Consider the following 15,585-nt stretch of genomic DNA (forward strand, 5'->3'; position numbering starts at 1 on the left):
GAAAAAAAAAATTACACACAGTACACTTTTAAGTTTAATCTGCATATTAACACTTTCCCCTCACTTTCTTAAGTCTTGGCAATCAACACAACAATAAATCAAGCCTCAATATGTAGTGTTTGCCAGTTTCTGAGGTGTAAATGCTCACAATGAAAATTTAACAGTCAGCTCTTGTGAGCTAGTACAAATGCACAGGAGAGTGTAGGATAGAATTTGGAAACAGCCAATCATCTAGCAGTTGAAATGTAATTGTCTGAAGACAAATCAATTTGATTTCAAAACATGGCAGAATGGAAAAAAAAAAAAAAAAACTTTGGATTTGAAATAAGAAAGTCTGAATTCCAAAACCGGTGGAGCTGCTTACTCCCTATGTGATTTTGAGCAAGTCATTAATCTCTTTGGGTTCTTACTCGGCCTCACCTTAACAGCTTCTTTTTTTCTGTTTGAGGCAGGCAGGTGGCACAATGGATAGAGTCCAGATTTGCAGTAAAGACTTTTTACCAGCATCTTTACAGAATCTCTGGAACTGCTGAGAGCAGCGCCCACAATCAGAGAGGGGAATTTCCAGGTTCAGAGCCTTACAAGTGGAATGGTTTCAGGGGAGTAACAATCAACAAACATTTATCATGTAACTACTATGTAGCAGGCATTTTGCTAGGGACCAAGGATAACTAAGACAATATTGAAATGCCCCCTGCCCTCAGGAAATTAAATTCTATAAGAAGAGATAATAAGTATAACATGTATACATGGGAGATATCTGTAAAATGGTGAGGTCTAAAGTGAACATCTCATTCACGACTGAGATAGAATGGAGATGGAAGCCATAGGAATTAAAGAGGATGAATCATAAGTGTGGATAATTAAGTCACCATTTATAATGGTAGAGGTTCAGATGAAGAAAGACAAAAGTGAAAGACAATTCTAGAGTTTGGTAGATGGCAACAACAGGGACAGAACGATATAAATGGATGGCAAGAACATCAAATGAACGAGTGAATTTTAAAAAGCATTAATTAAATGCTTACTATGTGCAAAGAGCAGGCTGCACTGGCGATAACATCAAAAAATATATCAGTCCCTGCTTTCAAGGAGGTCACCTCATAGTGGAGGAGATAGCATGTTGTAAGGTTTCCACAATGAATCAAATGGAAAAGTGTCATGGTCCTTAGGGACCATGCAAAGCTTATAGCAGCAAAGCTTGTAGCAGTATTTCCTGTCCTTTAATATCATTTCTACAAGTAAAATTATTTCAGTTTCTCATGTTGAACATTCAATAATGCCGAAGACACTGGTGACAAGAACTTTCTTTCTCCCAAGTCATCAAAAAGACATTGTCAAGTGCTGAGAACAGAGCAGAGGGAAAAGGAAATAGGGTGGAAGGAGTATGCTGACTCCTTCTCCTGGCCTTGGGATGGCACAGATAGCAAGGAAGAAAGAGTCAGCAATATTGGAGCGATTGTTACTACAGGGATCATTATCTTCATTTTATAGATGTGAAAAACAGGCTCAAAGAATTAAATAATTCACCCATGTTCACAGAGGTTGTATTCAAGGTGGTATTTGAACTTAGGTTTTGTGCTAGCTCTCGATCTAATCACATGACACACGTTGAAATTGCCTCATTAACATTTTCCCCATTGTTTTCTGAAGTCTAGAGACAATCAACAGAACAGTAATTCAAGCTCCCATCTGTAGCATTTGCCAGTTTCTGAGATATAAACGCTCACATTGAATTTTAGCTATTGTCTCTAATCAGCCATCTTGTTCAACTCATTCAAAAAAAAAAAAGGGAATCTCCATTATATGATACCCAATTAGTAGCTGTCCACTCTCTGCTTGAAGACCACTAAGGAGGGGGAACCTACCACCTCCTGAGGAAGCCCTAGTTGTTAGGAATTTTTCTTTCCTGAAATCTTGACATCTCTTACAAGTCAGTATGAGCTGGTTCCAGTATACCTCTGCCTCTCCTGTAGTATTCTTAGTGATTATAACACATCTTTAAAAATAGACATGGTCGCTGCCCTCAAGGTGCAGAACAAAACCAAATGAAATAATTTTAAATGTATATTGAGATGAAAAGGCAGGCCAGAAGTTGCCTTACAGGGTTGGGGAATTGATTAACTTAGTTTTCACAACTACAAAACAGAAATATTATTTTTGCTTATCTCACATGAAAGTTGTAAGGATTAATAGAATGTTATCTATGCCTTTAGCTTCTTTGAAAGCAACATTGTGTTATGGTGATGCCTTCTTACTAAAACCCTCGATGATGAAAAGGAATAACATCACCAACAGTTTTTGGAATGTGTGCAAGACAATTGGCATGAATAATAAAATGTGTGAAGACTCATTGAGCCATTGAAATAAAAATTTCGCCATCAGAATGAATGTTTTGCTATTGCATAAAGCAGTTTATAAAAAATCATTCTATCTAAATAAACTCCCATTCTTATTTTCCTCAGTGAAAGATGAGTTCTTTTTCTAATAAAATAGCAAAAAGGCATGATAAAAATCTCAATAATATTTCTCAAACATGTATGTATTTTAGGTACTGTTTGGATTGCCAGATCTGTTCCTACCCTCCTAAACCCCAGTCCTTTCCAGTTCTAGATAACCATCATCTGTAGTGCATTTTTTAATGCTGTATTTAGGGAGCTTTCTCTAGTAGGAAAGTTTGCATGATGTTTTCTATTTAATATGCACAGTTGAGAAGGATGATGCTTTCTTACATAGTATGATCTTTTTCTTAAAGCACTCAAACTGGCTTTATTTTTCAAAAGAGTTTGCATTGGCATAAAAGCAAAGACAACTAATGAGAAGCTCACTATATATTTTTGTATTCTATTTATTTTTTAAGTAATATTCTTCCCCAATTACATGTAATTAACTATATTCTTTTTTTTCTTTTAGTTAAAATCGTTCAATAGGAACAATCTTGGACAAGCAGAAATAGCTTTGATTTTGAAGGTTAGAGTAACAAAAGACTGTGGAAGAATCCACAGGGACAGCTAGACTCAACAGCTTGTATCTCTTCTAGAGATCTTTGCTTTAAAAAGATGGCCACTTAGACACACTGCCTCTTTTGAGCCACATGCCATTTCTCAAAACTGTTGCCTTTCCACACAAGGTATGAGATATTATTCTATTTACATTTAAAAATATTTCTTTTTTCCTCTTCATTGTAGTGGAAATGCCCTTAAATCAGTCTGTGCAATCCCAGCCTAACATAGGTGTAGAACAGCTTTATTGATCTCTGGATTTGTCCAATCATTTTGGATGTCCTGCAGGTCGTTATCAAAACCCACAAGGGTTTCATAGGACCTGCTATCCGAGAGAGATGCGAGATCTGCTGAGCTTCCGGCCAGTCTTCACAATAATCATAGTGTGGATCTCTGCAACGCCATTTGTTTTCATGATGCTCATATACATGAATCCTGGGTTCTATGCACTCCATTGTAAACTTTGTGTTGTCTACCATGAGGAGTGCGGTGTCATTGAAGCCCTCTGCAATTCTGGAAGCCACCTTCTCAGCAATCTGGTTCGGACTGGCATCCTTTACACGTTCATTAGTTTGATAATAACCAGCAATCATATAGCTATTATCTTTGCACCATGAATCAGTCAAGGTGAGGGCCACCTCCAGCATGGGGGCCAGTGCCAGGGTGCCGTGGAAGAGGGGAATGCAGGCCACGAAGAGGGTCTGGGGAAGAGGGGGGTGGTGTGGTTTCGGATCTCCGTGCGCCGACTGCTCCTTGCGGGACTTCTGCTTCTCGGCCACCTCCAGGAGCCCGTCGACGACGCAGTAGGGGCACTTGGCCCCGTACAGCACCATCTTGCAGTAGGCCTGGGTGGTCTGCTTCACGCTGAGCATGGTGAGGCCCAGGCCCGAGGCCGGCGACGACCGCAGCCTCCCAGGTCCGGCGCGGCTCGGCCCCTACGCGGTCGCTCCGCTCCGGCCCCGGGGCCCCTCAGCATAGACTTACGGTTCCGCGGCTCGGCCCGGCCCCCCAAGGCGCCCCGCTGCCTCCTCTCTTCTGCCGGGCTCCGCCGGACCGCGGGCCGTCAACTCCTGTCAGCTGCCTGGCTCCACTCAGGGGGCCTGCCGCCAATTAACTGTATTCTTGAAAGAGACGAAGGTCTTGGGGGACAACATTTAGATTTTTATAATTTAAGGGTGAAAGTTGCTTCGTGGGTTTTTCCCACTTTCCTTTTCCATGTGCTTTAAATATCTACTTTTTGGACATTTCACAGCTCATTAGTATCTGCAGCAGAGAGTAGAAAAGAAAGAAGAAATCAAACTCACGTAAGTCAATTTAGCTACTTGTGAACAGCTTTGAAATAAAGCCTAGAGATGGAGTGGGTTAAAATTATGTGCAAAAAAATTAGGTATTTTTCCCTTTCATTGTCCTTATTAGCTCTACCTCCATTATGCCAAAGAATTGAGTTGATCTATTAAATTAGAGATTGCTTCAAGATATGAAAGAGTAATAGAATGACTTAACAGAGATAGAGAGCCCAAAGGTGTCATATAATGACCAGATTCAAACGAAGTTTTAAAATATGAATGTAGGTGCATTATTATTTGTTATATATGCATATATGTGTGTGCGCGTGTGTGTGCATGTGTGTGTGCGTGTGTGTGTGCGTGTGTGTGTGTGTGTGTGTGTAGGCTTTCAGCTGCCCCAAGACATTTGGGATACCCTGTATATATAATGAGAAATAGATATTGATGATATATACATATATATGGAAACACAAATATAGATAGTAACTGCTAATAATTGCTCAAGCAATTCTGATAATTGGGAACAGCCACAACAGGTGGTTTGTGTTACAGAAGGAGTGGCAGCTATGCTGCCTTTAGAATGTTTTATGTCTCAAGAACCTATGTAAAAGCTCTAACATTAGACATGAAGACCAAGGAGTTGTTGACAGTGGGGGCAAGGTGGGGAGAGGGAGGTAAGACAGAAAAATTTAAATGAAAAAATATTTTTCTTAGGAATATTTTTCCACCTGAAAAACTGAAAAATTTTCCCCCAAAATGTTCTTTCCCTGTCCCACTGGACTGCTCATTTCTACATAAAATATGAAAAAATCTCAAGAGATAGGAGCTTTGATTAAGAAGGATAGAGAAAAAATAGCTTGTGAGTGACACGCTTTCAACAAATATTTCTTGAAAGAAAGAAAGAATTAAATCAATGGATTGGGATTAGAAATTAGGGAGAGCATATTGAACATATCTCCAGCTGAAAGTTATCTCTGTGACCTCAAATTTTCTTCTATTCCCTACATCTCTCATGTACCTCTATTTCATAGTTATAGCCTGCCACCTCCATAGAACTTAGCCAATAGAGAAAACTGGAATGAAGCCTCAGCTACTGGTGCAGTCTCCAGCCTGGAGTCAGGAAGTCCTGATTTCAAATCTGCCCTCAGGCACTTACTAGCTGTGTGAAGGTGAGCAAGTTACTTAACCCTGTTTGCCTCATTATCCCCAAATGGGATAAAAGAGTCAGACAACAACAGCAACACTACCTCAATTAAAGCAGAGTGTGCCACAAGGAGTGCTCAAGCTGTCCCTAACATCAGGCCCCTAGTTTGCTAGTTTGTGAGAATGAAACAAAAAGAAATTTTACTTCCAGTTAGTCATTTGCTTTAAAATATACTCAGTAAATGTTTTCATGGGTCTTAGAATGGAAGAAAGGGAGAAAGATTAAATGTTAGTTTATTTAGTAAAATTAAATATAGTTACTTTTTTGCTGTTGTAATATAACCTACCATTTTCTATGCATTCCTGGAATACACCATTTTCTAGATATATTCTAGGTATTAGGTTATATCTATAAAGAAATAAATTCATATAGTCTTCCTTTGACATAGTACAAACAATAAATTAAATTTAGGCAATGTAAGTTGAGAAAGAATTTAGATTAGCTTTGTTTAATTAACACTTGCTTGTGAGTGATATAAAATACTCTGATACCTTTAACAGGACAATTTTTAAAATGTTGAGTCAATCACCAGGAGAATGCCTTATGGAATGGGTTAGAAACTGCTAGGGCAGACACAGTGACATCTTGTGCCTCTAGTACAGGAGGCAGGCTAGAAGAATGGAAAATGGAAGACTAGATTAGAAGATAGAGGAGATCTAGAAGATCCAGATTCATGAGAGAGTGTCTGGGTACTTGTATCAGAGACCTCCCGGTTGTCCTGGAAAATAGGAAAAAATCAATCAATAATCGTTTATTAAGCACCTGCTATGTGCCAGGCATTGTGCTAAGTGCTGGAGATACAAAAGAGGCAAAAAACAGTCCCTGCCCTCAAAAAGCTTATAGTCTAATACAATCTGAGCTAGTAAAAATGGATAAACTCTGCTTTTCCTAGTTGGTTAATGGCTTTTGTTTCTCTATTGTTGGAGAGTCAGGGTTTTTACCCTGTGATCATAGACCATTTGGCTTGGAAAATAAAATTGTGCTTTAAGGACATGTAAGTTCTTTTGCATATGGCTATTAATGGCATGTGATCCCACCTTTAAATATTCCTATTGATATAAACAACTCAGTGCTCATCAGTAAGATTTTGTATTCAAACCTTTCCTGGAGCCATAAGTTATATCCATAGGTAAATTACACTGCTTCATATTACAGTATTCTATTCTGTCTTTTGGTATCTTTTTGCTGGTTACTATGTGCCAAAGACATTGCAAATTTAACATACTGAAGTCACCGACTCAATTCAATTCAATGAATTTATATTAAACATTCATTCTGTGTGCAAGGCACAGAGACAGCTGACCTTGACTTCAGAAAGACCTGGGTTCAAATCCTATCTCTGACACATATGCTAACATGTGACTTGAAGCAAGTTACTTAACCTCTCATTGACACAGGCAATTCTCTAAAGACTAAAAATCACAGAGGAGGTACTGACCTGAATTGGTACAAGGAGTTCTCTCCATCAATGAAATTGCAGGTCCGTTCCCTATTCTCAATCTGCAAGCATTGAGAGGCAACATGGTATAATATATTAGGTCTCAACTGGATAGAACATGTCCAGATATAGTCTGTAGGCTTCATGGAGGGGAACTAGAAAATGAGAATATGGGGAGATTTAAATGCCAGGCTTAGTAGTTTCTATTTTGTTTTATCCTATTACAAAAGCAACCTAGAGCCCCTAGAGACTTCCAAGCAGGGAAGTGACATGGTCAGACTTGTGCTGTAGAAAAATTATTAAAATTCTAAATACCCCTATTTTTTTGAGCTTTATCCTATTTCTTCTTCATTTCACATTCTGGCACTTGACACACTTTACATGCCTAGAGAGAATGGCTCCCAAATTTGGCATTCCTTCTCCCACCTTTGGCACAGACCAAGAATATACTCCCTTCTCACCTTCTCCATTTTGAAGACTTAGCTTCCTTCATAGCTCATCTCTGATGTCACCTCCTGCTGAAACTCTTTCCCAATTCACCAGGTACCAGTACTCAAATTATACTATATTTGTCAAATTAATGTTAATATGCCTATATTTTAAGATCAAGTGATAATACATTTTGGTAGACGTCCATCCTTGTGCTAATAGCAATCTATTTCAAAATATTTTACTGACTTTAGTCAGTATTTCTGGGCTATCTAGTTTGCATTTAAGGCCCTCATATGGTAAGCACACTTGTTGGGCTCAAAAAGCAAATTATTAATCATTCTCCATTACTTACCCTACCTGCTCATTTTCCTTCTCATTCCTAACAGTACTGGCTATGTAATTGGGATGGTTTGTTGGTTGGTTGGTTGTTGTCCTTCGTTCTCAAAGAAGACCAAAATGACATCAGTATGCTAGAGTCAAGATTCAATGTGTCCAACTGTGGCTGATCAGACTAATATGAGCTCAGAATGCTCTACCACAGGTCGGGAACCAATAGTCTGTGTGAACATTTGAGGTGACTGTCCAAACTTGCGCATCCTGCATTTCCTTTGGGCCGTTTCAATTCTGCTTTGCTCATAGAGCACAGCACCTTCTCTGATGTAGGCATGCCATGCTGAGCTGTCTTGTGCCAACATTTCCCATGCCACACAATCAATTCCAAAGTTCTTGAGAGACCTTGAGAGGGTCCTTGTATTGCTTCTTCTAACCACCATGTGAATGCTTGCCCTGTGTGAGTTCTCCATAAAACAGTCTTTTTGGCAAGCATACATTTTGCATTCAAACAATGTGGCCAGTCCATGGTTTGATGAAAATGATGGGGAAATTCAGAAGCTGCTAAATGAAAAACTAGAACTCCAGGGTTTACCAGCAGGATAGTTCATCCATCTCTAAGAAGGCAGCATTTAATTTCATCAAAAGTAAATTACAAGCAAAGCTCAGAGAGATGCAAGATTCTTGGCTCAGTAAGAAGGCCAATGAAATTCAGTTTTATGCTGATAGTAATAATACAAAATGCTTCTATGATGCCCTGAAGGCTATTAATGGGCCAAAGACCTATGGTGCATCTCAACTACTCAGTGTTGACAGAGCCACATTAATCTAATTGAGATATAATCATTCTAGATGCAGCTGTGACAGGAATTTTCTTTTATTATTTGATAAAAAGGAATCTCTATTAAATACTTAAAAACAAAAAACATTAATTTATCCCTTTTATAGTTAATATGTAAGCAAAAGAAACAAGACCAAATAAGATGGATGGATTATTCTCTTTTGACTGCGGCCAGGGTTGAGAAGCCTGGTACATGTGAGGAAATTGATTCAAATCATATGCTTCAAAAGCCCAAGAGGTTAACTTAGAGGGACTCTAATATGTCTACCTCAATCCCTGCCTATTAATCCTACCTACTCTTTTAAGGCCCGATATAATGGCTATTTATATTTTCCATGGAGCATTCCGTGACGCCCCAGTTGAGAATGGTTTCTCCTTTCTTTGAACCTACATAATAATGAAACTGCACCAATAATAATCAAGAAGGGATGTCATGAAAATGAAAGCTATGATACCAGGTCATTTGCCAATTCAGCTCAGTTTACCTTTTAAAGAATGCCTGTAAATAATCTTCCTATGCCAGACTCCTAGACATTTTTCAAAACTAAGAAAGAATATCAGTACAAATATATTGGGCATTCTATTCAGAAGTTATTTCCTTTTCTTCTAACCTTTTAAGAATACTAATGCCCTAACCAGTTTGCTTACATTCATTTTCAACATCCATAAAATGAAAATTGAGTACTACCATAGGCGTTCCTTCCCCTCCCTTCTCTTAATTTTATGGGAATTATGTGTTAACCGCTTTTTATCTAGCAAGTAGAGAAGAGAGACCATTTAGTTCTATTCTTAGGAAAATCACAGAATGTAGGAGCTGGAAAGAATCATAGAACCTAATCCAACCACCTCATTTCACAGATGAAGAAACTGAGACTCAACAAAAAGTGACTTTCACAAGGTCACAGAGTTTTAGTCACAGACAAACATAGCATTTGAATGCAGGCCTCTGAATCTCTTGACTCCAAGTCTAGTGTTCTTTATTCCTATTGCGATAACTATGAAAACTTTGTGGAACATCAATCAGATGGAAACATCTCTCTAGAAAAAATTACTAATTTTGCCATCTAATTTCAATATAAAATGAACATTTGGGGATGTCCTATGTGCAAGGCACTATGCTAAGTGCTAAGAAAAATAAATTAAAATATTATCTCTTCCCTCAAGTAGCTTATAATTTGGTCTGGTATATAAGACATCACAATCTTTTTGGGCTTGTTTTTCCTCAACTGTGAAATGAGGGTATTAGACTAGATGAACTCTAAGATCCTTTTTCTTTCAAAATCTATAATCTTAACACACACCCAAATAAATGTTACATAAGTTAGAATGAGATAATTTTTAAAATTCACAAAGTGCTATGTAGGTTCAAAGAAAGGAGAAACCATTCTCAACTGGGGCATCAGGGAAGGCTTCATGGAAAATATAGCCATTATGTTGGGCCTTACAAGAGTAGGTAGGATTAACAGGCAGGGTTTGAGGTAGGAATATTAGAGTGCTGGCACTGGCAATAATGTTGTTCTCACTCAGGCTCTCTGTTCTAGGTCACCTTGTTTTCCCAGGCTTTCATTCTTCCATTGAGGATACTGGGGATGAGGGGGGAGAAGTTGGTTAGAAACTTGCTATTCCAAAACTTTGCAATTTACCAAATCTGCCTAGGCTGTTCATCGTGATTCGCCACTATGGGCGTCATTACATCTAGGGAGAAGATGCTAGGGGAAGAGCACAGTACGATTCCATGCCATGAAGACTCACGCTGATTCACTCACAAAACCCTCCAGCTCTAAAATCACACCCTGTCTCAATCTGCCCTAAATCCCAGAGCTAATTCTCCTATCAACAATCCTTCCACCCACCTTGAGGCCAATTGCTAGCATAAACCATATGCATACATTTCTGAAGTAGTCCAGGAACCTCTTTAAAAAGACCTGGAAAATTTTAGGCAATTGTATCTGGGCAAATACCATAGATCACAACCATTCCCACTTTCAACCTTGGCATTCCCAGACTCCAATGGGAAGAATGGAATACAGGAAAGCAAATTAAAATAGTTATCACCATCAGAAAATATAAACTGAGCATTTGCTTTTGGCAAGCTATAGTAAGGTTATTCGAATAAATATAAACTAATCTCCTAAGAGCTTATATTCTGAAACCAGCAGCATACTAATAATGTAAGGTCTGTAAGAGTAGGGAATGCTTCATTCTTTGTATTTGTATTTGCAGTGCTTAGTACAGTGCCCAGCAGATAATAGGTGATTAATAAAGGCTTATTGATTGTTTATTAACAGTTTTTTTTAATTTCACCTTATTTTGTAGGATATTCATGAACAGATATGACTATTTCAGTATATAAGGAACAAAAAAGATCACACATGAAACCATGAACTATAATTATATATGCATTTTAAGTATATATTAAATTTAGCATTTGCCTTATTTCTCTGTGTTCCCATCTGAATTTTTGTTTTCTTCTACATGCTTTTGAAATGCTTCATATTCTTTTTTATTGTTTACAGTTATGTTATTTTTAAGATTAATTTATTTATTTTTAGATTTTGACATTCATTTCCACAAGATTTTGGGTTACAAATTTTCTTCTCATCTCTCCCCTCCCCCCACCCCAAGATGGCATGCATTCTGATTGCCCCTTTCCTCAGTCTTCCGTCTCTTCTATCACCCCACTCCCTCACCCCTACCCCTTTCCCCTTACTTTCTTGTAGGGTGGCAAGATCGATTTCTATACTCCATTGCCTGTGTATCTTATTTCCCAGTTGCATATAAAAACAGTTTTTAACCTTTGTTTCTAGAATTTTGAGTTCTAAATGCTCTCCCTTTTTCCCCTCCCCACCCACCCTCTTTGAGAAGGGAAGCAATTCAATATAGGTTATACATGTATCATTGTGTGAAACACTTCCATAATAGTCATGTTGTGAAAGACTAACTATATTTCCCCCCATCCTATCCTGTTCCCCGTTTATTCAATTTTCTCCTTTGACCCTGTCCCTTTTCAAAAGTATTTGCTTCTGACTACTCCCTCCCTGAATCTGTCCTCCCTTCTATTTCTGCCCTCCTTTCCTGTAGGGTAAGATATCCAATTGAGTATTATGTTATTCCCTCTTTAACCCAAATCCAATGAGAGTAAGGTTCACTTGTTCCCTTTCACCAACCCCCTCTTTCTTTCCATTATAACAGCATTTTCTTGTCTCTTATTGAGATAATTTACCCCTATTCTATCTCTCCCTTTCTCCTTCTCCCAATATATACCTCTCTCACTCTTTAATTTTATTTTTTAGATATCATCACTTCATATTCAACTCACCCGGTGCCCTCTGTCTATATATATATATATATATATATATATATATATATATATATATATATATATATATATATATATATATATATATATGTATATGTATATTCCCTTCAACTACCCTAATACTGAGAAAGGTCTCATGAGTCACAAATATCATTTTTCTATGTAGGAATATAAACAGTTCAACTTTAATAAGTCCCTTATGATTTCTCTTTTCTGTTTACCTTTTCGTGCTTCTCTTGAGTATTGTATTTGAAAGTCAAATTTTCTATTCAGCTCTAGTCTTTTCATCAAGAATGCTTGAAAGTCCTCTATTTCATTGACTGCCCATTTTCCCCCATAAGTATTATACTCAGTTTTGCTGGGTAGGTTATTCTTGGTTTTAATCCTAACTCCTTTGACCTCTAGAATATCATATTCCAAGCCCTTTGATCCCTTAATGTAGAAGCTGCTAGATCTTGTGTTATCTTGATTGTGTTTCCATGATACTTGAATTGTTTCTTTCTAGCTGCTTGTATTATTTTCTCCTTGACCTGGGAACTCTGGAATTTGGCTACAATATTCCTAGGAGTTTTCCTTTTGGAATCTTTTTCAAGAGGTGATCAGTAGATTCTATCAATTTCTATTTTACCCTCTGGTTCTAGAATATCAGGGCAATTTTCCTTGATAAATTTTTGAAAGATGATATTTAGGCTGTTTTTTAGATCATGGCTTTCAGGTAGTCCAACAATTTCTGAATTATCTCTCCTGGATCTATTCTCCAGGTCAGTGGTTTTTCCAATGAGATATTCATGTTGTCTTCTATTTTTTCGTGTTTTATGCTGTTTTATAATTTCTTGATTCCTCTGTGTTATCTTCTTCTGTACTTTTTTGGGTCACCTTTACTAAACTATTGAGTTGTTTTTCATGACTTTCTTGCATCCCTCTCATTTCTTTCCCAATTTTTCCTCTCCTTCTTTTACTTGATTTTCAAAATTCTTTTTAAGCTCTTCTGTGGCCTTCAACGAATCCATATTTTTTGGAGGCTTTTGATGTGGGATCTTTGACTTTGTTGTCTTTTTCTGGCTGTATATTTCGATCTTCTTTGTCACCAAAGTAAGATTCTATAGTCTGAGGTTTTTTACACTATCTGCTCATTTTCCCAGCCAATTACTTGACTTTTGAGCTCTATGTCAAAGTATGACTCTGCTTCCAGAGTGGAGAGTGCTCTGTCCCAAGCTTTAGGGGTTTTATGCTGCTGTTTTCAGAGCTACTTCCAGGTACCTGTAAAGTTTCAGTTCTTCTGAGGTGGTATGATCCAAGGAGAGGTGTTCACTCTTCTACTGGCCTGTGCTCTGGTCTATGAGTGACCTCAAGCACTCTTTTCTGCCTTGGAACTGCTAGGAGGACACCCTCTCCACAGCCACCACAAGCTCTGCCACACCAGTGCTCTTCCTCACCCCAGAACCACCAACCAGGATGGCAACCCAGATCCAAGCACAAGATTCCTGCCTCAGAGATAGCAAAGAGATCTCTGCACTCCCACTCTGATCAGCTGCTTGATTCCCCCCACTGTCTGTGGGCCTAGGGCTCTGGAAGCAGCCACTGCCACTGCTGCTGCTGCTACTGCTGTCCCCACTGCCACTGCAGCCACCTCCACTGCCCTGGGCTTGGGACTGGACCTCTCTCACCCAGGTCCAACAGAGTTTTCCTACCGACCTGCTAAGTTTGTCTGTCTTTGATGTTTGTGAGTTGAGAAGTCTGGAAACCTCCACAGCTCAGAGATTCAGTGGCCTGAAGCCTGTTCCCTGGTCTGCTCTGGACTGGTCTGTGCCAAGCAACCCATGCTGGGCTGCGCTCTACTCCCAGCATGGTGCAATAGACCTTTCCCAGTGACCATCCAGGCCGTGTTCAGCTGGAGACTTGTTTCACTCTGTCATTTCGTGGGTTCTGTAGCTCCAGAATTTGTTTAGAGTCATTTTTACAAGAGTTTGGAGGGATTTGGGATAGAGCTCAAGCAAGTCCCTGCTTTTACTCCGCCATCTTGGCTCTGCCCATCTGTTTCATGTTCTTTTAAAAAAGAGAATTAATACTCTTTTCATTCTTTTTTTTTTAATTTCACATCTTTATCACTACCAACTAATTCATTCCCACCAAACACACAAATAGAAGCCCTCCCTCGTAACAAATACAGTCAAACAAAATAAATCAACCTATTGGCCATGTCTGTAAATATATATCTATTTCTGAATATCTAGTCCATTACCTCTCTGCCAAGAGGTAGGAAGCATATGATTCATCAGTCATCTGATGCCCTGATGGGTCACTGCATTGATCAGAACTTTGAATTTCTCAGAATTGCTTTCCCCTACTTTAATGTGGGCATCATGCATATTGTTCTCTGGTTCCAGGAATAAGTTTAAAAGTACATAAAAGTTAAGCCATGAATGGATGGATTCACATATATATAACCATGAAATTAGGAAAAACTAAATCTCGATGAAGATATGACTTGCCTAATGAGCCAGGGTGAATGGTATTATTGAAAGGTAAAAGCTTCTGTGTCCACTCCCGAGTATACATGCCCAAGATGATTCATCTCCACCAGAACTAGACTAGCTCTGCAGCACTGCCTGTCCTAGAGAGGCACATACCTACTGAGAGAAGATCCTGGAGTAGGTCAGAAAACTTTAAGCTCTACAAATTTCCTCCACAAAAAAAAAAGACAGAACATTACCTTGAAGTGAACACAGGGCAGCAGAAATAAACAAAAGTCAGGATAAAGCAGTTATCCTCCTAAGACAACTTAAGAAGACTCCAGGAAAGACCTGATCTCCAGGGACAGAGGTTTGGCAGGCTGGAGTCAAGTGCAAACACCTTCAGCTCAACTCCAAGGGATCAACTAACAACAAGCTGGGTTGGGAGGCAGCCTCAGCCTCAGGAACTTTCACCTCAAGGACAGTGGGTGGAGGGGGCGGCGTGGCAGGGGTGTCCTAGATCTGAATAGGAGAATGAAGGATTTTCTACTGTCAAGGGACACCAAGCACAGCTCTGCTGACCAGACGTGGTCTAGATCTGTGGCTGTAAGGAAGAAACTAGCACATGCCTGGTGAGTGTAGTAGCAGAGGGGTGGGGGCCCTTCTCTCTGTGCACACTTGCAAAAGAGCAGAGTTTCTGGTTTCAGTTCCAGGGAAGAGAAGACAGTTGAAATATACAGCTACCAGAAGGACTTCACGGAGCAAGAGTGCTTGTGGAACAGTGTGGCTGAGGGCTCTGACTGTGGCTTAGGGGTAGAGAGGAGTGCCCAAGGTTGAGCCCCAGGACAGAGTTCAGAAAATAACAGTAAGAAGGACCTAAGGCTTGGGGCATTATCTTGGAGACTAGAATTTGATTATAATAATAAGCTGCTAAAAACAAAATAAAATACAAATACAAATTAGTAAGCACAGGAGAAAGAACCCAACCATAGATAGCTACTATGAGGATATAGAAGATCTCGGTTCAAGAGGAAGGTAGTGGACCAAAAAAAAAAAAAAAGAAAAACTCACTCCTTTTTCAATGAGAAACCTCAAATGGTCACAAGCCCAAAAAGAGTTCTTAGAAGAACTTAAAAGGGACTTTAAAAATCAAATCAGAGAAATCTAGGGAAAAAAAGAAAAATCAAATAAAAACAATCTAAGAAAATTATGAAAAAAAATCAACCAACTGGAAATAGAGAATCAAAAACCTAAGAAAATAATTCCTGAAAAACTACAAT

General features: G+C 38.9%; 1 pseudogene; it reads right to left on the reverse strand.

Moving 5' to 3' along the window:
• Window positions 1-3,224: 3,224 nt before the first annotated feature.
• Window positions 3,225-3,874, reverse strand: LOC118834844 (annotated as a pseudogene).
• Between the last annotated feature and the right edge of the window lie 11,711 nt (window positions 3,875-15,585).

Source organism: Trichosurus vulpecula, chromosome 1 (genome assembly GCF_011100635.1).
Source record: "Trichosurus vulpecula isolate mTriVul1 chromosome 1, mTriVul1.pri, whole genome shotgun sequence".
NCBI lineage: Eukaryota > Metazoa > Chordata > Mammalia > Diprotodontia > Phalangeridae > Trichosurus > Trichosurus vulpecula.